This window comes from Falco rusticolus, chromosome 6 (assembly GCF_015220075.1).
Source record: "Falco rusticolus isolate bFalRus1 chromosome 6, bFalRus1.pri, whole genome shotgun sequence".
Taxonomy (NCBI): domain Eukaryota; kingdom Metazoa; phylum Chordata; class Aves; order Falconiformes; family Falconidae; genus Falco; species Falco rusticolus.
Genome location: NC_051192.1, coordinates 15,069,128 through 15,081,022, shown reverse-complemented (window position 1 = coordinate 15,081,022; position 11,895 = coordinate 15,069,128).

Below are 11,895 nucleotides of genomic sequence, written 5' to 3'. Positions count from 1 at the left end.
GGTACTTTGTACATAGTTTTGCATGTATCTTTTAATCTCAAAAGTGTAAAACGAAACTGAAAAACCACCCAAGAAGTACTGGTGGCTTATTAGATATCTATTCTTTTATGGCACATGATAAATTTAACACCTTTTAAAGTTGGTTTTTTTTTTTGGTCTCTCCCTTTATATTCACCACTTAATCTCTAAGTGGTTAAAAAGCCATTTAAATATAAAGGGAAATACTGCTAACTTCTATCTACATACTGAAAAATATTACATTTACATAGAGCTTGCAGCTTAAACCTAATTGGTCAGATATTGCCTCATACATCAACTTGAAAGATGAGGTCAGGAGGCCAGTTTTTGTGCTGAATATATCAGACTTGAAAGCAGTATATTAAGATGGAAAATTAGGCCAAAAAAAAAAAAAAAAAAGAGCAGATTTGGTCTCTCCAGTGCTAAGCAAGTGAGTTTAAAAGTGACATGGGTTGCAATTCCCCATGGTGACTCTGAAAGTGGCCCACCAGCCTGGATTATTGGTATAGAACGGGGTATGTATATGCAAGTGCTGGGGATAGAGGCTACGGAGGAATAGGAAGTGAATTAATAGACTTCGAGATTAACTGCCAAATGATAAATGATTAAACATTTTGTCAACAAATTATCCACAACGAAGCCTTGCCTTTACACCAAAGCAGTACCAATTATACCAGTGCAATTGCATCAGGGCAACCTCCCTAGCCAGAGAACAGTAATGGAACAATTTATCCAATATGGTTTACTCCCAAAAGGGGAATACTCTTACGCAGCATCTTTATACAAGCATCTAGCTGCCTTCATTCTTAGACTTAAACTATCATCCTTAGCATTAAAAGAAATAAATAAACTCTCCTGTAAATGAATTATATATGTGAATATAGGTTATTCTTTTGACTCATTCTCTTAAGATACCTTTTAGTGAGGGCTATTATAAAAGCTGGTTGCAGAATGAAAACATTCCTTACACTTGTTGGATACATGCCTTTCTCACTGTGGGTCGAGCTCTGAAGAGCTTCCTCTGTTATGGTGCCATAACAAGTAGTTATACGATTAGTGAACTAATGGAGCTTCACATCCTAAAGATTTATGTCTTCAGATTGAGTTCCCAAGTTTAGTCTTTATTGATATCACAGACCTGCCTAATCTAACAGATCAATAGATTTTTTGTTTGATTTTTATTTATTTTTGTGTGTGTGTGTCTTTTTTTTTTTTTCCTTTTTCTTTTTTTTTTTTAATGAGACATTGACAGGCAGATAGAGCTGCAATGTAGTACCAGCTTCCTAGTAAGATGGTTCATTCTACCTGGAGGCTGTAGCTCTAGCTATTTTCAAAATCAGTTAAGTTGATCTGGACTCTGTAGTTGCCATTTGCTTGTCCTGTGACTTTTGATAAATCACTTCATGCTTCTGTATTTCAGGGATATTTTATCATTGCTATTATCTCCAAGCAAAACAAAACAAAAAAAGAATCAACATTTATAGTGTTTTATATTGGTGTTAGCTATGTACACTGAGGTATCCAAGCAAATATACTTCTCTGGGTTCCATTTATAGTCAGTAGAGAAAGGCAGTCATTTTCAACAATAATCAGTTCTTAAGAGAAAGAGTTATAGGGAACGAGGACACATTATCTTTGTGATAAGTCTGCCTGGGACTTTCTAAATTAAAAATTTGTTTAGCAATTCTCCTTTTAAATCTGCTAACTTATGTGCAATCAAAACATTTTCCCAGGAAAAGCTCATGGTTTTAACCTGAAGCCTCCAAGAAAGTGAGGAATCTATCATTTCCTTTGGTAATTTGTCCCAGTGTTTAAGCAAGTGACATTATTTCAGGTCTGTGCCTTTATTTGTTTGACTAACTTCCTGTTGCTGTCTTACATTTTGCATTTCTCTTTTGAGTTGTTGAAATCATTTACAACACAGGACCCCAGGATACTCCTTTTCCAGAGGTTTTCTGCCTCTGATAACCAGAGAGTCATTTAAGACATTTAAACTCCTTTCAGACATTTTAAATGTTTTCAGTTGCTTATGCACTTCACTGAACCTTATTCCAAGATGCTACTAAAGAGGGAGGACCAAGCTCTATTGATTGGTGTTGCCACCTTCCTGTATTTTTAAAGAGAAGGGAGGAATCTGGACTGGCTTGAGGGAAGCAGGACGAAATTTTTCTTTGCAATGTCCAAACTCTACCTTAGTAGCAGCAGCTTGTAACAAAAAGCAACTGCTTCAGATTGCAGCTTGGGAGATTCATATGGGGTATTATCTTCATCAGGACAATGTAACACCAAAACAGATGTAAGGGCCCTTTCTGGGAACTGGCTTTGTTCACTGCTTGGGTGCCAGGCTGCAGAGTGATTATGCCTTAAAATGTAGTGAGGAAGCCACTAGCACTAAATCTGGCTCTCTGAGCTCACCTGTCTGCAATGAGGGGCTGCCCAAAGCCTCCCACAGCTTAAGTATTGGGGAAGAGACCTCCTCAGATGTGTGTGGAGGGAGTAAACAGCTCAGAGTGAGACCTGGCTGCAAGGGTGCTTTGCTGTATGTAGGTGTGTTCCAGGGCAGAATTTGGGTGGATGAGCAATTGTATATAACTGGTACTTATGTATTTAAGGGGGGATCTCACCTGGGGTTTGTGCCTTCGTATGCCACAAATGGGCATTCAGAGAGCTGCAAAATTTGGCTTCTTGGAGCTTTTCAAGGCTTAACTAGGGAATTCTGGTCTAGTGCAGCAGTCCTGCTTCAGGGGGGAGGTTGGCCTAGATGACTTCCAGAGAGATCCCTTTCAGCCAGCATTTCTGTAACTGTGAATGCTCCCGCTGTGGCAGAGATGGTATTGGTGAAGGATGTATGGAACCAGAAATAATTTCAAGCTGATTATCTGAGTGTCAAAGGGAATAGGGCAGCAGTTGTATGGACTCCGGTATGGTTTAGCTGCCCGTAAAAGTGCCAAGAGCTGTGGGCAGGCATAGCAATTTTGCATTGAAGGCTGCTAAACTGCAGTTTCTTTGCTATTGGACTATCAGTTTCCAAGGTCATCCTCACTACAAGGGTTTGTCTATAAGCATCAGTTAACTTGAAAAGCAGTTATTATGTCCTCCTGGGCAGATATTTTTTTTTCTTCTAAATAAAATATCTAAAACTTTATTGGGAAGAGGACAGGGATTTATAAATACATAAACCTACTCCCAAATTCTTTTGGAGAGTGAAGAAGAAATCCATAGAAAGCTGAATTAAAGTAAGACATTGCAGTAAGAAAGCATTTTGTTCAAAGTTTTGAAAATATTTCAAAACAATGAAGGAATTCAGACTTTCAGGAGAGAGACAAATATCTTATTGCAGTGTGTAAAATGAGGTGTATAAAGACAAATGGAGCATTTGCAGTTATTTCATAGGGTGTGTCAGAGCCATGAACAGAACCATAACTCCTCTGCTTCACCTAATTTGCCACACAATGGGCTTTAATTTTTAATTAAAATGGCAATAGAGGAGAATTTCTTGTTTTTATTATGACAACAAAAATCCATCATATTGAATTATAAAACCATCCGGAAGGAAGTTGTTCTGATTTCTTTAACCAGACAGGTTGAAAGTTGCCAGCCTCCATAAAGTTGTTCCCTTATTTTCAGAGTCTGTGTGAAACTCTGTTTGTGTGGAACCCTGCAGGCTAACTCCAGGGGAATTTGGTTCATACCTGTCAAAGACCAAACAAGGAGTATGCTGAAGTGTATTTTTATTTTTTCTTGTGCTAATATGGTGACACCAGTTTCCAAACATAGCATTCAGAGGAAACCAAAGCTCAATTAAATACTTCCATAATGTTTCAAACAGTACTGATGTGATCTCAGTAATCTACCAAGAAACACTTTTACTTACAACAAAATTAGGCAAACTATAGTTGGAAATATAGACACAATTAATTGATCACTTTCAGCAGCAGAAATTTGAAAGATGAACAGCTGAAGAAAATGAAGGACAGAAAACAAATTGTAGCACTGCAGACGCAAGGTAGTGATTAAAAGTCAAGGTCTAATGGAAAATAAAACAAACAAAAAACCCCTGACTCCAAACCAGGCACTTTATAATCCTCAGTGGCAAGTAGAACATATTATTCTTACAGTCTTACTGCTGGCTAAATCATATGGTCTTGCTTTCATATATTTACTGCCTACAAGATTCCTTAAAATAGATTAGTAGAGAAGCCATTTAAGATGCAATTCATATCACAAGATTATGTCTAAATGTGTTTCTTTAACTTTCTCCAGGGGAGTGCCTGAGTTTTTTTATATATGCAGAAGGAAACCATGCTGAAGAGAAAGCTTTCTGGATATTCTCTTTGACATGGGAACGTCCATTTCTGCCGAGACTCAAGAAATCTAGTTTTCAACATCTGTGTCATAATTTCTTCAGTATAATTGATGTCCCATTTCTCCTTTTTCTAAAGCTTCCAGACATACTGGAGAGAGAAACATTCCTAAAAGATGTTTGCAAAGTGTGTAAGCTCTGTCTTCAAAACTGTCAGATTCCAACAGGTCACTCTTGTGCGGGGCTTTTCATGACCTTCCAGAATAAGCCCTGTCCTTACTTATCCAGGAACACTGTGGGATTTATCCTATCTAACTGTAATCATCTAAGAGTCACCTCTGATTGCAACCGGCCATCAAGCCTTGCCCTCTGGTCAATGGAGAAAGATTCCACTCGCCTCACCTTGAAAAGTTGTTCTGGTGAAGTGCTGTGAACACCCTTCTGGAGATGTTTGCTCCATGGATAACTGAGGGAGCCTGACAACTCTTTCAGAGTAAACTTTAACCACCTAAAAGACAGAAATTAAGTGAGATGAGTCCCTTGTTGAATAAGGCTGAAGCAAAAGCTGTCTGAAACCCCATCATGGAGAAGTGAAGTAAGAGAAAGACAATAAATGTTATGTTACCAGCATAGAAAGGAGGTGCTGTGGAGGGATCATCCATTTTGATTAAAGGCAGAGCCTTGTCCTAACTTCTCAGTCACAGCAGGGGAATTCCAAGCCTCCTGACCTCACCAAAATTTGTCGGGAAACCATTTTTGCCGTGAGGAATTTGGCATATATCACATGATCCTGCAGGATATCGGGGCCTGCCCCAACCTGAGAGAGTACTTCAGACCTTGTGAACAGCTTTAAACAACTCCGGGGCTCTTCCCAGAATGCCCTGTTTTCCTCAGACTGGCCTCTCAGCCTAGGCACCACCCATGATCAATGAAGGGACCTGAACTTTGAAATTTGCTTCCCCTGCTTGGCCCAAACCAGCTTTTAATCTATCAACTTGCAGGGCACAGCGTGAAGCTCATCTATGTTCTCAGGTTTTTGCCTGAGGGGCTGGTGATAGGGAACATGTCTAGCTTATCCTAAGAGAGTCTATTTAAGGCAGACATTAGTCAGCATGTTTGCATTTTGTACTTAAATTATGTAAATGTGTTCAGAGACTGATGGGGGCCTATCTGACAAACCTAAAACCGAGTAAGTAAAAATAAGCGAAGCACAGTGGCATGAAAATGGAAAACCCAAATGAAAATGACTTTTTTCAGGGGTTTTATACACGCAAGAAAAAGACAAAACCACAAACCCAACAAGATGGAGCAGGGCAGAGGTCACAAATGGATCCTAGGCAGGATGAAGAGAGAGATTTCTTTGCTCATCTGTTTCCTGGTTTCCTCATCCTGGAGCCTAAGGCACCCAGGAGTACAACAACCACAGGGAACATCATCCCTCAAGGAAGCAGCAAGAGGAGTAAACGCTTTAACTGGTACCAAGGGCTTTTATATGCTTTGCTTCTCTGCAGAGATATTTAGACATTGTTTTGTCTCCAGGTTAGGAAACCATGTGTCATGGATCAGAATGTGGGAGGTGCAGTGGTAACAAGGCAGCGTGGCTGAGTTCAAGTTTCAGGAAAGTTTGGGATGCTTGTCCCAGCATTGGCTTTTCGTCTTATTTCACCTGCCTGTGGCCAAATACTACTAATGTGTAAATCCTGATATACATGAAGCAAAATGTGATGGTTGGAATGACCCTGATTTCCAAGAGGAGTCATTTGCCTCAAGCTCCTAACATCAGATAATAATTTTTGCATTTCAGATGATCCAAGAATACTTGAAAGTGATACTTCGGGCTAAAATAAAGGGGTTTGATTATTTCCTCCTCTCTCAAGTGTTAAATAACTTTTTGACAGAACTAAACTACATCTGAAGATTCTCATTTGATCAAAATTTCCACAGAGAAATTCTAAATCAGAAAATAGCTGGGTTTGGCAACTGAAAATTGGAAAATTTTTAAGTCAAGCAAATGCAAACCTAAATCCATTGTTTAGTTTGAGCTTTTAAAAGACAATTAGAAGGAAAAAAATTTACTGAAAAAATTATCCCAAGAAAAGTGAATTGGATCCTAACTAGCTAGCAGATTCATTTTGCAATGGCTATTTCTTCAGAATTTTGCAAGAAATTTTCAGATGTCTAATTGACTGATATATTTTTGAAGCTTTTTGATATATCCATTACTCTCTACTTCCAAGTATTTATTGATTTCAGTCAGAAATGAAAAAAACCCCACAACACAACAAATAAAACTGTCCTGGTGACTCACATCTTACAACAGGAACACTGGAGAATCCAAGGAAGAGTTCACGAAGAAGGCAATTTTTGCTTTCTAAATTCATGATAGTTGTATTAAATGTATTTGGTGAATCTGAAAATGACAGCATGCAAAAAGGAATTAACATATTTAGTGAGATAAAAATGGAAAAGAAATTCAATTCCCAATTTGTATCATATTATATTATTTTGCAATCTATAAATCACACATTAGACAGCAGATTGAGACAACCTGGTGTCTTTTAATTTCGAGGCTCGTGGTTCATAATCTTGAAAGGCTAGACTCCAGCGTTTGGTTTTTTTCCCCTTTTTAATACTGCTCTGTCAGTATAACTATTTGCATATATTTGCATAAGATCATCCCAGGATCTGCTTGCATTAGCTCATTAATTATGCACGTTATATACCTAGCAGAACCATTCAAGAACAACTGAATTGCTCCCAAGAATAATCTTGCACCTAACTTTTCCCTCTCCAAGCGACTCCTATGAAAGACAGCAAGCAAAGCTTGTTAAAATAAAACTAATCAGACAACTGACTTTTGACCATTTGAGAATGTTCATCATATTTACTACCTAAATATAAGGATAAAATAAGCACAAAAGTATCTATATTTTATGACCTGGGTGTAAACAATCAGGTGTAATGGGACTGAAGCTCTAGAAAGGGAAAGGTTAGAATCAAGTCCTTGACTTAACAGCTAGCAGGGTTCTTGGTCCACATCATTGTCATCAATCGGTGCATTATTTTTATGCGTAGCATTCCTGCTGTTTCACATTACAGGTTCAATACATGTCAAGGAATCCATTTTTTTTTTTTTTTCTATTTCATCTAGGACCACTTCAAACACAGTATTTCTGCACCAGGGGTGTTACGTTTTTGCTCTTGTTGTGAAAGCTGAAAAAGAGAAGAGAAATGCAGAATTGGATCCTGAAGGTGAGTGAAACAGAGTAAGCATCAATAGAAAGATCACAGGTAATTTGCAGGGTATTACCTCAAACTCAGCATTACGTTTGCACTAGAATGAGAGCATGCTCTGATAATTGAGGAAGTTCATACGTTGTGGTTAGGTTTTCAAGGAAAATGTCTTATCTTACTAATTATGAACTTAGACAAAAGCCAACAGTTATGCAGTTTGCATGCTTTAAATCTCAAATTTTACAACCACAGGCTGCCATCAGGTTATTATGCTACAGGAGTGATCTGGAGATTTTGGGGTCAATGAGAAGGGGACATTTTTTTCCATGTGTTGCCCCTTCACACCCTTTTTTAAGTGCATCTTTGGGACTGGCAGAAAATGCTTTTGTGTTTTGGATGGGTTTTTTAGCTTGTGTTGAACTGGGATAAAAACTCCAGATCTCCTAAGTTTCATCTACTAAAACTTTTAATTAAAAATAGATTTAGGTAATTTGAAACATTTCATTTAAGTACTTTGAAATTTTAAAAAAAATCATCATTATATATTTCTGCATCAGTGCTTTCAAATGAAAAGTCATTTTGAGGTGAAAGTTCTTATAATAGAAAAATATATTTCCACAATTTCAAGTCTTCTTTTAAAAATATATTAACATGGAGAAGTTCTTATATCTGTTTTCCCCAGCAGTACTGTTTTGTCATAACATTAACTAGGATTTTCCTAATAAATATCATGAAGTTTATCAGTGTTATTTCTGCTGTAATGGAAGAATTATGTGCAGTTACTATCGAAAAAAATGGCAGCTGAGGTTTTAAAGTTGCTTTTGTTGCCAGCAGCCCTGGCTTTAGAAGAAGAGTCTTATCAATGTGGGAGTCTGCTCCTTTGAGAAGAGGAGGCTTACTTCAGATAACTATCTAAACAAGAAGACAAGTGTTAGCAGTTGTCCAGAGTGGAAGCAAATTATATTTGACTAGTATTTTATAAATACTGAGTAACCAGCTCTAAAACATTTTTTTCCTGGTTTCAGCAATATGTCTGGAAACTCCTCACCTTAATTTGACACAATTAGTCTGAATTAATTTTAAAATCGTGCTTTGGGGTAGGTGGGGCAGAGGGGTCAGCAGGAGTTCTTGGAGCATGAAACTCTTAAATATCAAAAACTAGGGAAGATATATTGTAATTATACTGTGTCTGATTAAATTTATGACACTTTTTTCTCTTGCTAGAATCTCAAATATCACAGTGCTTACTTTTCATATATGTTCTATGTAATTTTCTCAACATCTTTGCATCAAGTCCCAGCTAATATGAAAAGGTGAAAGAGTAGAAAACAGAGAAGCAAAACAAGAAATATTTCTTTCAAATAGAACACATTTTCAGAGGGAGAAAGGTGAAAAAATATTCTGTTTCTTACTTTGCCATCATTCTGCTTTAATATTTTTTAATCTGAAAGTGCTTAGACTTTTTTATCACAACAGAATTTTTTTATTGACTCTTCTTTTTGTTGCGCTGCTTTACTGTTTCACTCCACTTAAAGAATGTGCTGCTGCTGTCTTTTCTGGGAGAAGACAAGAACAGGAAGACTGTGTGGGAACAAGAATATCAGACTATTATATAGACAAGGGTTTTTTTGCCTGGGGGGGGGTGGAGGGAAGAAAAGAAAAAGCAGAAAACACTTGAAGAAAAATATGACATTTCTAAAAATCTTGAGTGGCAAGAAGAAAATGAAGAAATGATTGTTTCTTGTCTCTCCCAACACAAGGGGGCATCAAGTGTAATTGTCAGGCAGCATGGTCAAAACAAAGAAAAAAAGGTATTTATTTACACAATGCCTAGTTAAACCGTGCAGCAATTTGCCACAGGATAATGCAGAACCTAAAAATGTATATGGGTTCCAAACCAACTATACAGGTTGAATTTGGAGAGGAAACAAAAAAAAAGGAAGAAACCCTTAAAGGACAGCAATACAAAGACCCCATCAGTTTGTTGTAACTGATTCATAGCAGGGATTTGAACCTTGACTGTTTGTGGATGGTTATCAGCTTTCCCTGATATTAAAGGAGGATGATCCTTTTCCACCCATGATTTTAGCAAACTGAGAGTGGCCCTTGAATTTCTTTTTGCTTTTATCTTTGATCTTCAGCAGGAGCTTTGATCTACACTTTTTACCTTTTGATGTCACTAGTGTAAGGAGAAAAAAAAAAAAGGCAAGATATTCAATATGTACAAATGGGCGCATCTACTAAAAGGAGTTACAGATTAGTTTGTACAACTAAGAATCTAGGTCAACACACAGAAATTTAGTTGAAAAGGCTTGAACTCAACTCCCTTAATTTTATCTTTTTATGAGAAATTAGATGTCTGCAACAAACGTTTTTAGTTGAACTCGTTGCTCATTTATATTAGATGTCTGCTTTAGAAAAAGATGAATCACAGCCTGATTCTAAGGAGAAGTTCAGGATGTATATTTGGAAGAATTAATTCTCTTTAAGAGGGCATAAAGTAGGATTTGTAAGCTGGAACTTTTATTAAATGTGTATCCATTAGTTGTTCACTTTCTCTTTCCACTGTTTTTTTAGGTGTTCATTCTTCCTTAATAAAAATCACATAGAATATCCCTTGTCTATGAAAATGAGTAGATAATTTGTTACCACAGTGCTATAGCATTCATAATTCAAAAAAAAAAAAAAAAAAAAAAAAAATTCCTCCACCCATAACAGAAAAATAGTGGAAAATAAGTGTGCTATAGAAATATGTAAAATTTCAATTCTGAGACTGAGAAAGAAGAAAAAGCAAACTGGATTGTAAATTTTGTTACAGGTTTCTAATTCAGCTGAGTTGAATCAACAGATTGAATCTGTTTATTGCCTTTTGCAGTAAACTGGAGCTGCAAAGGAGCCTTTTATGATGAGTTTTCATCATAGTCATGTGGAATGTACTTTTTCAGTGAAAGCTGTCAACCTGAGACCAAGTGACAGGAAGAAAACAGACATTTTCTGTCCCCCAAGCTTATCTTAAAAATATAACCTATCCTAAAAAAATGTGCCTGGCTTCTATCCTTGGGTGTTAACAATTCAGCCTGTGCTCTTGGGTACTGCATAGACCTCCAAGAATCCTCACATCATTTGTGAACAGTAACTAGAGAATGAGCCTGTTGTCAACAGGCAGAACCTCACTATTCAAAAGTTATTCCCAGCCTAAAAAATGTAGGTGTCTGAAAACAGGGAGATCATTACAACTGCAACTTTGCTACAATGTTAGATGAATTTTGCCTAAATCCTCTGCTAGGTTTTGGAGGAAAGTCAGTGCCGCGGTTGGTGGCATGCCTTGATTGTACCTTCTATTTGAGTTGGTAAACACAGATTGATTCGATTTCAGACAGCTCCACCACTGTAGTAAAAACTACAAAGTGTTTGGAACTGCAGTAGATGTTACCTAGGACAATTAGGCCGCATTTATACCGGCACACTGAGTGGGTTTGTGGCTTCTTCCCTGAGGCCAGTTGCAACATGCTGGCTACATCCACACTGTTGAACTCGCTCACTCTCCAAACCAGTGGGGTATATCCTAAGTGCTTGTTGGGAATTAATTCCTGACCAGTGCCTACAAACTGGCTGGGAGAGAAGTAGTTAGGTTGAGCCAAAAACACACCAGAGATTTTCTGCTAATGTAAGGGTGCAGACAATCAAATGTAGGTGCTGATGCTATGTGGCACAACCTAATTTACACATCGAGAAGGATGTTTGAATGCTGAAGTTGGTCAATGATCAGATTTTTCTGTATGTTTGATTACAGTGAGCCTTCAAGAGAACACAGGGCATATGGGAGTGTGTGATGACATAAAGTATCACTAAATTGTACATCCAGGACTTGAAAATTACTGTGTTGAAGTGTCAGGAATCTTCCTGCATAATTTATAAGTGGCTGATACAAACAGCCACATTAAATTTCCTAAAACTCAGCCAGAAAAAAATAGAGGAAGGAAGAAAGAAACCACCATCACCACATGTCTAACAGTGTTACGATTTCTTGTAGAATACTCCTATGTGAAAAAAGGTTCTTTGCTTTATGGGGCAACTGTTTATAATGCCAACTTGGAGACATATTACAAATTCAGACATTCAGGGGGCTTTTCTAATCCTCAATTGCAGTTTGTCAGTGCTTCAGGAATATTCCCTTGCTCCAATTGTTCATCCTCAGCAGGAGCTGGATTAGTAACATCAGAGTCTGCAGATGCATATTGTTTCCCATTAGTCTCAGCTTGAGCCTGGTGTTATGTCCTTTTCATCAGGAACCTCCAACTCTAAGTCAGTGAACCAGGACTAATGATCCCAGCCTTCCT